We start from the raw sequence: 14,576 nt of genomic DNA on the forward strand, positions 1-14,576 counted from the left end.
AGAGAAACAGGTTCAATATATTTACCATGAGGTTAGTTGGAGTTTTTAGAAAGGAGCATTATTCCTCCATATGCATCCATATTTTTCTACTTCTTCCCTTATTCTGCACACGTTTTCTGCGAAATATTCCTGATCTCAATCATGTTTTGAAACTCAAATGGCTAAATTCATTGTTAATTTGGGTTTAGAATTCATGCTTACATTGTCTTTAAATAATATTTTCCGTCTTCCAGTAACACTAGAAACTTTCCTTAGGTTTCTCAGTATTGGATGTGATTACACTACTTTTTACCCATATTGCAATTAATTCAATCATGTAATACATTACTAATGCCAACTAGTGGCCTTAGCATATTATAATATACATTTTCACAAGATCTATATATATAAATGTCTTATCAACATCAAAACTGGGTAAATATTTCATTGGAATGTCCAATGTATGATTACCAGTCTTGTTAAACAATTACGGTTATTCTGCAAATACATACCCCATTTATCATAACCATGACAAAGATAAGATGAACTACTCCAACCTCCTGAACCCAAGTGTAGTTAGGATGTAGGATGTAGGATTCTAGTAATTTGTTTTAAAAATTAAAAAATGTAAATGTTTCAGAAAAATACATAGAATAGTAGAATACCCATTTTCATAACTGACAATTGTTAAAATTTTGTTATCTCTCTTCTCCATTCATTACCAGTTTCAGTCTCATTCTACTCTTCCTGCCTCCACAGGAACTGTCTTTTATGAACTTGGTGTGCATCTTTCTAGTTCATTTTTATCTCATATATGTATATGTACCATAAATAATTTATAGCTTTTCTGTTTTGAAGGGTTTAACCTTAGTTACATCACTACATTTATCCTTTTTTTACCTTCCTTTTTCATTCAGTATTATTATTATTATTTTTAAAGATTTTATTTATTTATTTGACACAGTGAGAGAGAGAACACAAGCAGGGCGAGTGGGAGAGGGAGAAGCAGGCTTCCCGCTGAGCAGGGAGCCTAATGCGGGTCTCAATCCTAGGACCCTGGCATTATGACCTGAGCCAAAGGCAGACACTTAACAACTGAGCCATCCAGGCTTTTTTTTTTTTTTTTTAAGAAGTACTTATGTATAGTTAAATCTATTTTGGTAGTATAAGTAGTACCACAGGGGTTATGCATGTTCATGTCTCTATGGACATATATATAAAGTTGTCCTTTACCGATGTTATGGCCTGAATGTTTGTGTTCCCTTCCTTTCCAAATCATGTTGAAGCCCTAACCCACAATGTGTTGGTGTTGGGAGATGGGGTCTTTGGAGGTATTTAGGGTTAGATTAAGTCATGAAGGTGGGGTCCCCATTATGGGATTAGTGCCCTTTTAGGAAGAGGAATAGATAAAAGAGCTCTTGCTCTTCCCTGGAGAACAAAGAGGTCATGTGAGCACACAGCCAGATGCTGGCTGCTTGTAAGCCAGAATAGGGCCCTTACCAAGAACTGAATTCTGGTATCTCATTTCCCACCGTTGCCCCCCACCCCGCTTTATTGAGATATAATTGACATATAACATTGTATAAGTTTAAGGTGTGTGTTGTGTTGATTTGATATGCTTATATATTGGAAAATGATCACCACAGTGGCATGAGTTAAGACTTTCATTGCCTGACATAAAAATGGTATCTTATTATTTAAATTCGCATTTTCTCATTACTGATGAATGAATGAATGAATGAATGAATGAATGAATTTAATATTTGTGGATTTAAAATTCTAAATAGAAACATTGATCTGATGTTATAAGATGAAATGAAAATTGAAATTTACTAGAGAATGAATCCACAAAGTTGGCATACCATCATTTATCCTAATAACATTTAGATTTCTCAGTTTGCTAGGTGGTAAGTATTATTTAGTTAAACTTGTACAGTCAGTATTTAATACAGCAGTAATATTTTAAAGCTCAACTTAGGGAAGAGAACCTGTATTTAAGGCAGAGGGCTATTTGGTTATGAAATAGCAAAATCATAATCAGTTTTAAAGGCAACTGACAAAAATAAAGGCATAAGAAGAGATTAATTTAGTTTCTTCTTTTGAGCAATTTGTTTGAGTTTATATAAGTTCTTAATCAGCCATACCTTCCAAATTTGAATAACTCTTTGTGTGGTTATAAAGGAGAATTAAAATGAGAATGAAAAATACTGGTCTCAAGTGGTAACTGAGTACATCTGCATGAAGTCTTTGCTTTCCTGCTTACCACACAACCGACGGAAACAGGGACTGGAAAAAAAATGACCATTTAAAAATAGTTTACATTCTATGAGGAATGCCTTGGATGTACAGAAATAAGGTATGATTTGAAATGGCATTTAAGCTGCCCTTTAAATAATAGTTAATTTCCTTTTAAATGAAGCTTTTGTTTTAAGAGAAGAAATTTTTGCTCCCATGAAATAAAAAGAGCCTGGGGAGAGTATAGGAAGTGCAGGGTGGTCCATAAAAATAATGGATCACTAAAATGCAAAATGGGACCCATTTTTCATGGGATCTGTACAAAATTTGTTGATTTCTAGAATAGAGTATTTCTCCCATAATAGAAAAACTAAACCTTTGTAGGGGGAGACTGGTGATTTTTGATTGATTTTGAATTTTAGAGAGGCATCATGAATGAGAAAGAAGTGAAAGAAGGAAGGGAGGAAAGAAGGGAGGGGAGGAGGAATACATTCTGGGATTTGGGGCACTGGAATGACCTAGGTTCAAACTCTGGTTCTATCATTAATTTTTTGAGGAAGTCACTTAAACACCCTAGGTTTTGTTTCCTTCATATAAAAAGTAGAGAAACCAATACATATCTTTTTTTTAATTATTATTATGTTATGTTAATCACCATACATTACATCATTAGTTTTTGATACAGTGTTCCATGACTCATTGAGCATAACACCCAGTGCTCCGTGCAGTACATGCCCTCCTTAATACCCATCACCAGGCTAACCCATCCCCCCACCCCCTTCCCTCTGGCACCCTCAGTTTGTTTCTCAGAGTCCATAGTCTCCAGTGGTTCGTCTCCCCCTCCGATTTCTGCCCCCTCATTTTTCCCTTCCTGCTATCTTCTTCTTCTTCTTCTTTTTTAAACATATAATGTATTATTTGTTTCAGAGGTACAGGTCTGTGATTCAACAGTCTTGCACAATTCACAGCGCTCACCATAGCACATACCCTCCCCAATGTCTATCACCAGCCACCCCATCCCTCCCACCCCCCACCACTCCAGCAACCCTCAGTTTGTTTCCTGAGATTAAGAATTCCTCACGCCAATGGAATATTATGCAGCCATAAAAAGGAATGAAATTTTGCCATTTGCAATGACGTGGATGAAACTGGAGGGTATTATCCTGAGCGAAATAAGTCAATCAGAGAAAGACATGTATCATATGACCTCACTGATACCAATACATATCTTATAGAGTTCCTATGAAATGAAATAAGGGACTTTGTAAATTGAATAACTTATGTCCGCCTCATCTTTAGGAGCTTAAAAATATCTTTTTCCACACCTACAGAATTAAAATAAAATATTTTTTCTTTTTCTTTCTTTTTTTTAAATGAAATATTTTTCACTGAATAAATTATTTTGTACAAATTCTGGTACCATGTCTAACTCTCTCAAAAGGTACTAGTATACAATCAAGTCATTAATAAAACTTTCTTGCATAATATATTCTATTCTATACAGTTTAAATTTGGCAGCATTTCTCCAGTGTGTTCCCCAGAAAGTAGATAGTCTCATGAAATCTCCCTTATAAAGGTTTTCGTAATTTCATACATTTGGCATATGCTATACTTTATCCTATTCCCCTTTCGAGAAGCCCTCTAGTCAGAGAAGTTAATTTTATTTAAGCCTGTGTTTTTCTACTTTATTTGGCCATGGAAGGTCCTAGTATAACTTTTTCTGAGACAATGGTTTCTCCTCACCCTATTTTTTCATAGTTAAGGGAGTCATTCAGCTGACTCAATAGATATTTATTTATTTATTTATTTATTTATTTATTTATTTTTAAAGATTTTATTTATTTATTTGAGACAGAGAGCATGAGAGACAGAGAGCATGAGAGGGAGGAGGGTCAGAGGGAGAAGCAGACTCCCCGCCGAGCAGGGAGCCCGATGCGGGACTCGATCCCGGGACTCCAGGATCATGACCTGAGCCGAAGGCAGTCGCTTAACCAACTGAGCCACCCAGGCGCCCACAATAGATATTTATTAAGCATCAACCATGTATCAGGAACTGTCTCAAGACTGGGATACAGCAATACACACAACAGATAATTTTTCTGCTGTCTTGGAGCTCATGTTCTAAAGCAGAGAAAAAGGCAATAAACAAATAATATATGTTAGCTAGTGATGAATGCTGTGAAGGAAGGATAAAGATATATAGAGTTAGGGGGGTAGGACATTATTTTGTATGGAATGGTCAATGAAACCTTCTCACCTAGTGTCTGATTTGAGCACAGAACTTGAGGACGTGATAGAGAAACCCAACTAGACATTTTGAGGGAGCATTTTCTAGGCAAAGGAAAATATGATTGCAATGAGGTGGGGGGTGGTACTTGGAATATTTGAGGAATATTCAGGAGTCTAGTGTTAACTGGATCATAATTCATAGGAGAATGATAGATGAAATTAGAGAATTTGTGCAGTAGGTTGGAGGAGACGATTTGGGTCTTGTATACTGTGGTTAAGACTTTGGGTCTCATTCTGAGTGATTTCAGAAGCTAATGGATGGTTTTCAACAAAGTTTTGACATGATCTAATTTATGTTTCTTTTTTCCTTAAGATTTTATTTATTTATTTGAGAGAGAGAGAATGAGCATGAGCTGGGGGAAGGGCAGAAGGTGAAGGAGAGGGAGAAGCAGACTCCGGGCTGAGCAGGGAGCCTGATGTGGGGCTCAATCCCAGGACACTGGGATCATGACTTGAGCTGAAGGCAGACACTTAACTGACTGAGCCACCCAGGTCCCCCTGACATGATTTAAGTTATGTTTTATAAAGATTGTTGAATACTGTATTGAGAAGAGACTGTAAGAGTGGCATGGCTAGAAACATAGAGACTGTGGTGCCTAGGTGGCTCAGTTTGTTAGGTGTCTGATTCTTGATTTCAGCTCAGGTCATGATCTCAGGGTCGTGAGATTGCGCCCTGCATTGGGCTCTGCACTCAGTGCACAGAGTCTGCTTGGGAGTCTCTGTCTCCCTCTACCCCTCCCCCCACTCTCTCTCTCTCTCTCTCTCTCTCTCTCTCAAATAAATAAATAAAATCTTAAAAAAAAGAAACACAGAGACTCATTTAGAAGCCCATTTTAGTCGTATAGGTGACAGATGATAGTGATTTCAACTATGGTGTTAGAAGTATTAAGAAATAGTTGGTTAAGAATATATGTTGAAGCTAGGACTTATGGGATTTACTGATGGATTGAATGTGGAGTGTGAGAGAAAAGAGAGGAGCCTGTGATGACAGTAAGCTTTATGGCATAAACAACCGAAATCATGGAGGTGCCCTTTTCTGAAATGAAGAACATTGGGGGAAGTATAGATTTTGGGGGTGGACAAGGAACCAAGAGTTTGCATTTGGGCATGCTAAATTTAAGGTGTTTTTCAGGCATTCAAGTGAACATGTGAAATAAGCATTGGATATATGAGTCTGCAGTTTAAGAGAGAGAACAGTGATAGAGATTAAAATTAGAGTCATTAACATATAGATGATATCTAAAGCCATTGAATGAGATTACCTAGATGGTAAGTGTCAATAGAGGATGGAAGCAGAGTGTTGAAGACAGCCCTGGGACATACCAGTGATTCAAGGTTAGAAAGATAAATACGTACCAGTGGGAGAGGAGGAGAATGAAAGGCAAATGGTATCCTAAGAGTCAAGTGAAGAAAGTGTTTCAAAACCATAGTGGCCATTAGCTTTGACAACATGGAGATCACTGATGACATTAACAAAAGCAATTCTAGTTTCAGGCATGTGTGTCAAGAAATATTGAAAAGGGAAGAAGTGGATTCAGGAAGTAGAGGCAACTTTTTAAAAAAGATTTCATGTAAAGGGAGCAGACAAGTGAAGATACAGCTGGAGGGAGCTATGGTGTCAAGGTTGTTGTTTTTTTTTTTTTTTCAAGTTGATAGATACTAATGCATAGCTGTAAGTGGATGGGAAGAATTTGATAGTGTAATACATTGATGATGCAGGAAAAAGAAGGGGAAATTGCACCTTAAACAGGTGAGAAATTCACTTTAAATAGGTGAGAAAGGATGATGCAATGCAAAAATGGTTGGGTTGGTATCAGATGGAATTCATATTCCCATTTAAGGTATGTATTTGATTGAGGGATGCATTCATTCATTTAACAAATATTTAATACATGTCTATGTCTTAGAAACTTTTTCTAAAATTGGGAATAAAATGGTGACAATAGTTACACATTCCTGCATTTTATTTTTAGTGAGATATGAGAGAATAAAAGAAATAAATACATAAATTACATAGTATGGTATATTGTCCAAGGACATGAATAAGTTCTAACTTAAAATACTCTCTGAATATATAAATAAATTAATTTGTAGGCATATATTTTGTTATGACCATATTGTAATCTAATTTTTTGCAATGATCATATTAATTCAATAGAGAAAAAAAAGTTATAGTAAGCAGCGAGGGACGTGCCCAGTCAACATTCAATCCATAGCTGGCTTATACTTACAAATGGCCTCCTTTGTCCCCAATTTCCTTATATCACAGGACACTGCTGGAATCTCAGAGAGAAGTGGAAGCCTTGTATCTTTTGAGTTCAGAGTTGAAATAAAGGAAGAATCTGTGAAAAGTAGGAACAGTTTAGGAGACCTGTGGACAGACTTTCAAAAAAGCAAATGTGAAGTTTCAACCTGACTAGCTGTTTAAGGTTTTGTTTTTTCTTCACTTTTTAATAAATAAAGATTTGTTTGGCTTAAAAATGAAAATAGCTTATGTGTACATCTGTGAGGTCAGAACACCCAGCAAAATCTAGGAAAATTGAGAATCCTACATATTGGAACAGAAATACCTTTAAGTCAGGGGCCAACATCTTGGATTTTGTACCCAGCTCTGCTATTATCTATATATGTGACATTTTACAAATTCTTAAATTTGTACAGATTCTCTTAAATTCATTGAGCTTTAATTTTCCTATCTACAGAATGTAGGTAAAAGTACCTGCCTTATCTAACTGAAAAGGCTGTTAAATTTTCTTAACCACCAAAGTCAGTATGTTATACACATTTCAAAAAATATGAGGAAATTGAGTCTTAGGTCAAACAACTTGTCTAAGAGCACATAGCACATACATTAAGACAGATGTTGAACCCAGGCTTCTCTGAGTCTAAGCTGTTTTCATGTTCTGCAGTACCAGCAAGCATGAGCCTTCAACTGAGATCAAGAGGACATGACAAGGCTTGGTAAATACCTTTCGTTCTCATGTCTGCTTTCATATTCACTGTTGGTTGGTGTTAGAAGAGGGCTAAAAAACATCTCTTCAAACAATCTAACCATGTGGCCAATATTTCATTCTCCTCTGGAAACTGCCTTGCCTTGAATTGCTTCATTCACTAGCTTTGTAGGCCACATATGACAGGGGACTAACATCCAGTGGTTGATTACCAATTTCCCCTAAGCTAAATGGAAGAGCTGAGTAATAAGTATTTTCGATACTCTTTTTCTATTATGCAAACATCTCCGAGTTAGGCAGGGTATAAGTTAGGGCATTGTGGTGCACTTAAAGTTTGCAACATGCATTTACAAATTAGCTTGCTGCCAAAGTCGCTTGTGTTCGTAACACATCTAATGCTCTTCTGCTCAGCAGCAGTGTTACAGATGAACTTGAAAGACAGAAGTAGTATTTTTATGCAAATATGCCATAAAATGTCTTTGCTAAATAAGCAGTTCTTTCTGTAGCAAGGTTTATTTGCAGTGATACAATTTAGAAGCGTCCCCAATGACAACCTTTTGAGCCATATTAGTTAAATGCTAGAACATCTACAGTGTTAAATCCACAGCAATATATTATAATGGGAAAAATGCCTGAGCAGCAGGGAGCCTTTAATACAGAACTCCATAGGCCACTTAAATAGTGTAATCTGGCTTTCAAGTGGAGCATTCTAAAGAATCTCTATGAACCTTGCTTTGGGGTTTCAGAGAATCGGAATGATATTGAGGACAAAGCTCTGTTCTGGATCTACCTGTCACTGAAACACTCATGCTGCTCTTCTACAAAGCCAGGTGGGATCATTTTTCTAGGAAACATCAATTACTTCTGCTTTTGCTCAGAAATGGCACAGTTATTTTTAGATATATTTTCCACTGGTCTACAAAGTATTACAATTGCCATAACATATTGGGTAGTATCATAATGGTGTAAGGATTCCTGAGCAAAATATGCCTCCCCGGGATATTGCCTAACTTATCTTTGAAAAATAGCAGGATTACATATTTTATAACTCCCTGTACAACTAGCAAGGTGTCAATGTGGATGGAAAATGAATGAGTTAGAATTTTATAGAATTCTTAATTCTGTAAATTACAGAATACTTAAATTCACAGGTATTTTGTCTCTGAGGGTCAGTTTGTGAAATTTATGGTTTGAAATAGCGTTATCTGAATAAAATGAACCAGGTTTTTCTAGGGGCTAATCAAATCCTGGATAGTAAATGAGCTACCTTTGGAGGTTGCATTAACACAGCAGTAGCTTAATAAATTATACTCTGCTGATTTGACTTCCACTGGTACTTAATTTACAACTGGAGATGATCCTGGTGTATGGAGAATCTAGCTAATCATGAACTAGTTACTTGTTCTGATGAAGTGCATATATCCAGCCAAGATGTTTGAAATATAGTTTTGTAAAAAATGTAAACAAATGGAGACTTCTGAGGGTAAACTTCTTGACTGAAGAATTAATACCTAAATCATGACTTCTTTCTCTTTCTTGGAATCTCTTCAATTTATCTTCCATGATAATATCTGTAATATATGGAAAATGAATTGTGTCATTATAGTCTCTTAAGGAAAAATTTCCCCAATTGCTCCCTCAGCTGTCTTCAACCTGCTGGATACAATTTCAAACCAGATATTATAAAAAGGAAGTAAAGTACTTTGGTTTTTTATTTAAATAAAAACTATATTATAAATTAAAGTCTTTGAAAATTCATCTATCCATCTATACATGCAGTCATCCACCAATCTGTTAATCAATTTGTTTTATTCTTTTAATCAATAAAGACTTCTCACTTTAATATTTTTGTAGTTTCTGAGGCTTTGAAAAATTCAAACCAGTAGAGATATAGACCATAAAAACTATTAAATCTCATCTTAGCAGAGATATTTGCTAATGATTACTTGCCTCAGTCAGCTAGACTTGGTCAGCTCTCTCTGCTGGGTGTCTGGCTAAGGTACACATTAAATTACTGTTCTATCCTAAAGATTGTTGTTGGCAAGCTCATGTAGGTAATCTACATTCATATTGTGGCTGAATATACTCTATCTAACCTTTGGATAAACAGAAGATTTTGGTTTCCAATCCTGTCAGTGTTTTAGCTGTTAAATACACACATATCATCTCTTTCTGAAGACTGTAGAATTTATGTTCAGAATTGAACACCAACAAACAAGGATGGAGTTTTCATGTCAAACTAAAAATATCACGTATACATTTTGGCAGGGAAATGGTGACATTTAAATCACTTTTTATTAGTCTTTTTAATAGGACCTTCTAACCTTTATCCCTAACTCAATCTGACCTCCTTGGTGTCTCTATTTTTAATGGAAAAGCCACTATAATAAATGCAAAATTAATTCTAATTCTCCAAATTAAGTTGTGAAATGTATTTAATTAAGGGTATGGATGCAATTCACTAAATCAATTCACTTATTTACTTCAGTTCACTGAGTGGGGTATATTGAAGTCTTTTTAGTTTTATTTAAGTGCATCAGGATGCATGAGTCAAAGGTCTGAATCCAAGATTCTAAAGATGGTGCCAGGAGAAAGCAAATGTTGATACCAATTGCTCTTTAATGTCAGGAGACAGTTTTCCTTTCAGCTGATGTGAGACAGCTCATGTTCACTAATGGGTCTGGCTTAGACCTTTCAAGAGATGTTTATTATCATAGTCTGGACTTAGGAAATGATTCGAGACACTTGATTTCATTGCTCCATCTAGTTCTCATGCTGCAGAGTAACATCTGATCATTTGATGTGGTCATCTCAGGCAAAGGACAGATATAGTGGAAGAAAAAGATTTTATCTCATCTACCCATGTGATATGTGAACTTCAAGAATACATTTTATTCTTCATGCTATCATTCTGAATTGTGTTCCTTCACTCTGAAGGAACCTTACAAAAGCTTTTAAGTTTAGGTGATCTGAGGGGGAAATATTCCTCAATTTTCAAATTGGTTGAACAACTGAATGGGAATCATGGAAGTGTTTTGAATATGTTATATGTTTTTTATTAAGGGAAATTATACAGAGATGTAGATGTTACAAGCCAGCTGGTATAGTGTGGAATAGTGGCATTCTGTGTTCGGCATGGATCTTCATGTGTCAGTTTATGGCAAAACTCCAGGGTATCCACCAAAGATGTTTAACAATTCACTGCTTCTGGAGGCCAAATAATTTTCCAGAGGATTAGTACCTCAAACATCTTAAATTGGTGACTCAGGCTATTTAGAGATGCAGATCTTATTTCTTTTAGCTGTTGATTTTCAAAGACATGTTCTTTCTGGCTCTGGATAATTCTTCAATAACAAGAAAAACTAACATGTATGGAAGGCTTATGGAAGACTTACACATAATCTTTAAAAAGTTGGGCCATTTAGAAACATGATCATTTGCATTTTTTCTTTTTTGAAAGCTTAACCCTAATTTATTGTTCATCAGAGAGAAGGGCTTTGGGATTTAAAATTTTTTTCTTTTCCTTGAAAACTGAAACACACTCCTGTTTTTAGCATATAGCTTCTAAGGTAATGAGGAACACACTAGTACATTAAAGCAAATGTGTGTCAAATCTCCAGGGAAAACAGATGTCACGTGTGCAGTATTTCCTCCAGACATCTGAAATCCAGCATCATTGTTCTTTCAATCTGCTTTCTAAGTAAATGAAACAATGGGGAGTATACATAAATCCTTCTATATTAGAATTTAAGAAATATTTCAACTGGAGAAGTTCAAAGTTTGCATTTGATAAATCAGGATATAAAGAGCTTAAAATTAGGGAACCCAGAATTGGAAATCTGTATATTCCCACTGGTTTATTTTACAACTGTACACTTTCCACTGATTTTCATAATCTGTGATGAAGTATACCCTGAAACTCATCTCTAAGTAAAGTTCATCATTTTTTGAACATTTTAAACAATATGCTTGAATGTCAAAGATCATAAACTTAATGTGGTTTTCCTAATCTTAAGTAAGATTTATTTGTTGTTATAAATTAAGAAGACTTGGCAGTCAGCAATATATTTGGACCTTTGTAAAATACAGACTTAAGAAAATCATTCATACTGTATTAACAAAAGTGTGTTCATGTCTGTGGTGTGCGTGTGTATGTGTGTGTGTGTGTGTTCAGTGATTTCTGTGTGTGTTGGATAGAAAAAATACGTAAATGACCACATAAAGGTAGATTCACACCTTCTCTAGCCTCATTTAACTTTAGACATTGAAAACTTTAAACTTATAGGCTCGTTTCTGTCCAGTTTTGAGCTAAAGGGAACTAACACGGGAAAAGAAATATAAACTACATCTTTGCCGGTGGGGAAACTTGGCACTAGCCTTATTGTTCTGAGTCAGTCTGATACTTGGACTGGCTTGGGCTTGAGCAGTCCACTGCCTACAAAGCTGCAGCCATATCTCCTGATCTAATTGTGCCTTCTCATGACTGTGTTTACTTTTCCAGTGTCATTCAGCTCTATTTGCTGGAACAGGGTTCTGCCACAAGCCCCAGACCCCTTGGCCAAATGCTTACCTGTTTGATAGCTCTTGCCATTTCTCTACCAGTCTCTCCTGCAAAGCATGAGCTCTGGCATGCTTCCCGGCTGTGTAGATTCCTGTACAAAAACACCAGTCAGGATTACTTCTGAGATTGTGATGCTCTCTTAGGCATACCGTTTTGGTTCCTTGATGGCTGGACCTACAGCTAAATTAATTTTCTTAGGCTTGGCTCAACACAATTCCAGTTTACTTCATTTTTCATGTTGGCCCACTATTGAGATCTCAGCATGCCTTTGGCAAGGCTACACAGGTGTGACAAAACTACATTTAATAGGAAAGTTTGCAAACATTTTGCTTCCAAAGCAAGGTTATTACTAGGATTATTTGGATCATTATTCCTCTATGAAGCCATCATTCTGTATGTAGAGTTTAGTTGAGATGTACTACTGAGAATGCCATTTGACAGTGAACATTAGATCTTCACTATTTGGGCACTGACAAGATCAGATAATGGGCGAGGAGCAGGTGTTTTTCCAGCAGCAGGAAAGAAAGCATTAAGTATTTCATGATACCACATCTCTAATTAAAACAGCAGAGACTTTAACAGGTTTTTACTATTTTTCTCTCTCAAGGTAGGTCAGGTGTTATCTAATCTAAAATGCCTAGGCCTGCATGTCTTCTACATGTTCATGTCTCTTATGTAGCCAAAGACAAATTAGATAATGAATTGCTTTTCAATAGTAACCTGCTGACATTGTAGCAGAATCACTTATATTTTAAGGTGCTAATAATGCTTAGTACTTGTAAATGGTTCATTTTTGTTTTGGATATATGTGATGAAGGCTATAAAATTATTTCTTTTTTTAAAAACAACAAAATTAAAATTCTCTCCTTTTAGTGTAAGTTGCTAGTAATCAGCACATTTATTTAAATGGAGACATCTCTTTCACTGTAGACATTTATGTCATTTTTATATGTAAAAGTGAAAACCCAGCAAAAGTGAAAAAGCATATCCAATGATGTTATAAGTGAAAGATAGTTTCTGAAATCCATTTATATGGGTCCTTTATAAAAAAAACACTGGAAAAAAAAAACACTGGAATATTCTAGTTTGAGGGATAATACTTATATTTGAAACTGATCACTTTTGTGGAGATAAAGCTATGAAATAATCCTTCTAATTTGGGGTTATGTATTTGACACCTCTAAAGAAGTTTATTGGTCAATGCTCAATTAACTTGAGCCCTCAAATTTGCTATCCAATGAGCATTAATATTAAGTGATTTAATAATTTTTTTCCCTGCAGATGTTTTAGTTATTTATCACTAATCCTGGAGAGTAGGAGTATGTGCTCTTTCAGAGCAATGTACTCTTCCTAAGTGTGGACAAATTTGGCTCAGGTAAAATAAAAGCCTAAAAGAGCAATTCCCTACAATTCAAATGTTGACCTTTGCTTGAAAAGTCCCAAGACATATAAGTTTTATGCTTCTTTTTATAAGAATTTAATATTGGAATTTTATTATAACTTTGTGTATGTTCTCCCTGTCACTGACTAATTTTGGGGATCTGTCTTGCTGCAGAGAGATGCAATTTATGGATTCTCCTGGTATGCTGATGGTTTTGAATTCTTGCTTATCATTTATGAATTTTATCTTTCTTCCACTTACCTGTAAACTCTGTTCCTCTCTATATAGTTATGTTGCCAGTGTAGGGTAGAGAATGTAATGTGTGAGTTGGCATTATGATCGTGGGGATTCTCTACACTCATGGTGGGAGTGATTTTTGTTTTCTAGGAGTATCAGATCAGAAAAGATGAATTTATTTGATCAAAACAGTAGACTTCCATTCTCCTAAGTGTCCATCCCCACCCTGTTCCCCATCCCCAGGCACCAGAAGTTGAATGGGCTTAAGCCAAGTGGAGAGGAAGGTGGGAAGGGTACCCTCCCTTTATCCAGTTATTTCATTCTCTTGTGTGACCTCTAGTTCTACTCAGTTTTCTATAGTTTTTTTTATACAGAAGTGATATTCTGTTTTATTTTACTTTTTTATTGTCAATATTGCTTATCATAATTCTTCCCTGAAGGATACCCTAGACAAACAGAATGGAGCCCAATGGAACCTTCCTTAATTTTCTCTGAGGTTGCTGTATTTGTCCACTTGGCTGAGGAAATCTTTCTTAGAGGCTTTTGTGTAGACAGGGAGCTGGCATAGGAGTAGGGAGAGCTAAAACAGAATCAAACTCCCTATTTTCTTTTTTCTCTGTTGTTCCACCTTGATGATCTTTCCTGTCTGGGTTATATCTGCAGAGCAGTTGACACTCATCCCTACAGATGTGTCTCTGTTTGAGATTGGATGTAGAGGAGGATGGAATGGTATAAAATGAGAGAAGATGAGTAAAAGGAGGAATTTTTTATATGTGGATTGTTAGAATGCTGTCATGCTAGCTTTTTTTTTACTTCCATTTACTGAATTTTCCAGTCAGAAAGTATATCAAGGAAAGCAGTTTAACAATTTAATCTACAAAACTATGTCTTCTTTCTTTCTTTCTTTCTTTCTTTCTTTCTTTCTTTCTTTCTTTCTTTCTTT

The 14,576-nt window shown here is 35.8% G+C and overlaps 1 long non-coding RNA gene across 3 annotated transcripts in view; it reads left to right on the forward strand.

The window, feature by feature from the left end:
- Nucleotides 1–14,576, forward strand: part of LOC118016982 — a 139,797-nt gene that overhangs the window by 75,001 nt on the left and 50,220 nt on the right. For all 3 annotated transcript variants that reach the window (XR_004680998.1, XR_004680999.1, XR_004681000.1), the window contains exons 6-9: nt 2,161–2,335; nt 6,773–6,932; nt 7,413–7,464; nt 8,201–8,284. This is a non-coding gene — a long non-coding RNA (uncharacterized LOC118016982). The remainder of the gene's footprint in view (nt 1–2,160; nt 2,336–6,772; nt 6,933–7,412; nt 7,465–8,200; nt 8,285–14,576) is intronic.

This window comes from Mirounga leonina, unplaced genomic scaffold (genome assembly GCF_011800145.1).
Source record: "Mirounga leonina isolate KUSES-001 unplaced genomic scaffold, KU_Mleo_1.0 Mir_168, whole genome shotgun sequence".
Lineage (NCBI taxonomy): Eukaryota > Metazoa > Chordata > Mammalia > Carnivora > Phocidae > Mirounga > Mirounga leonina.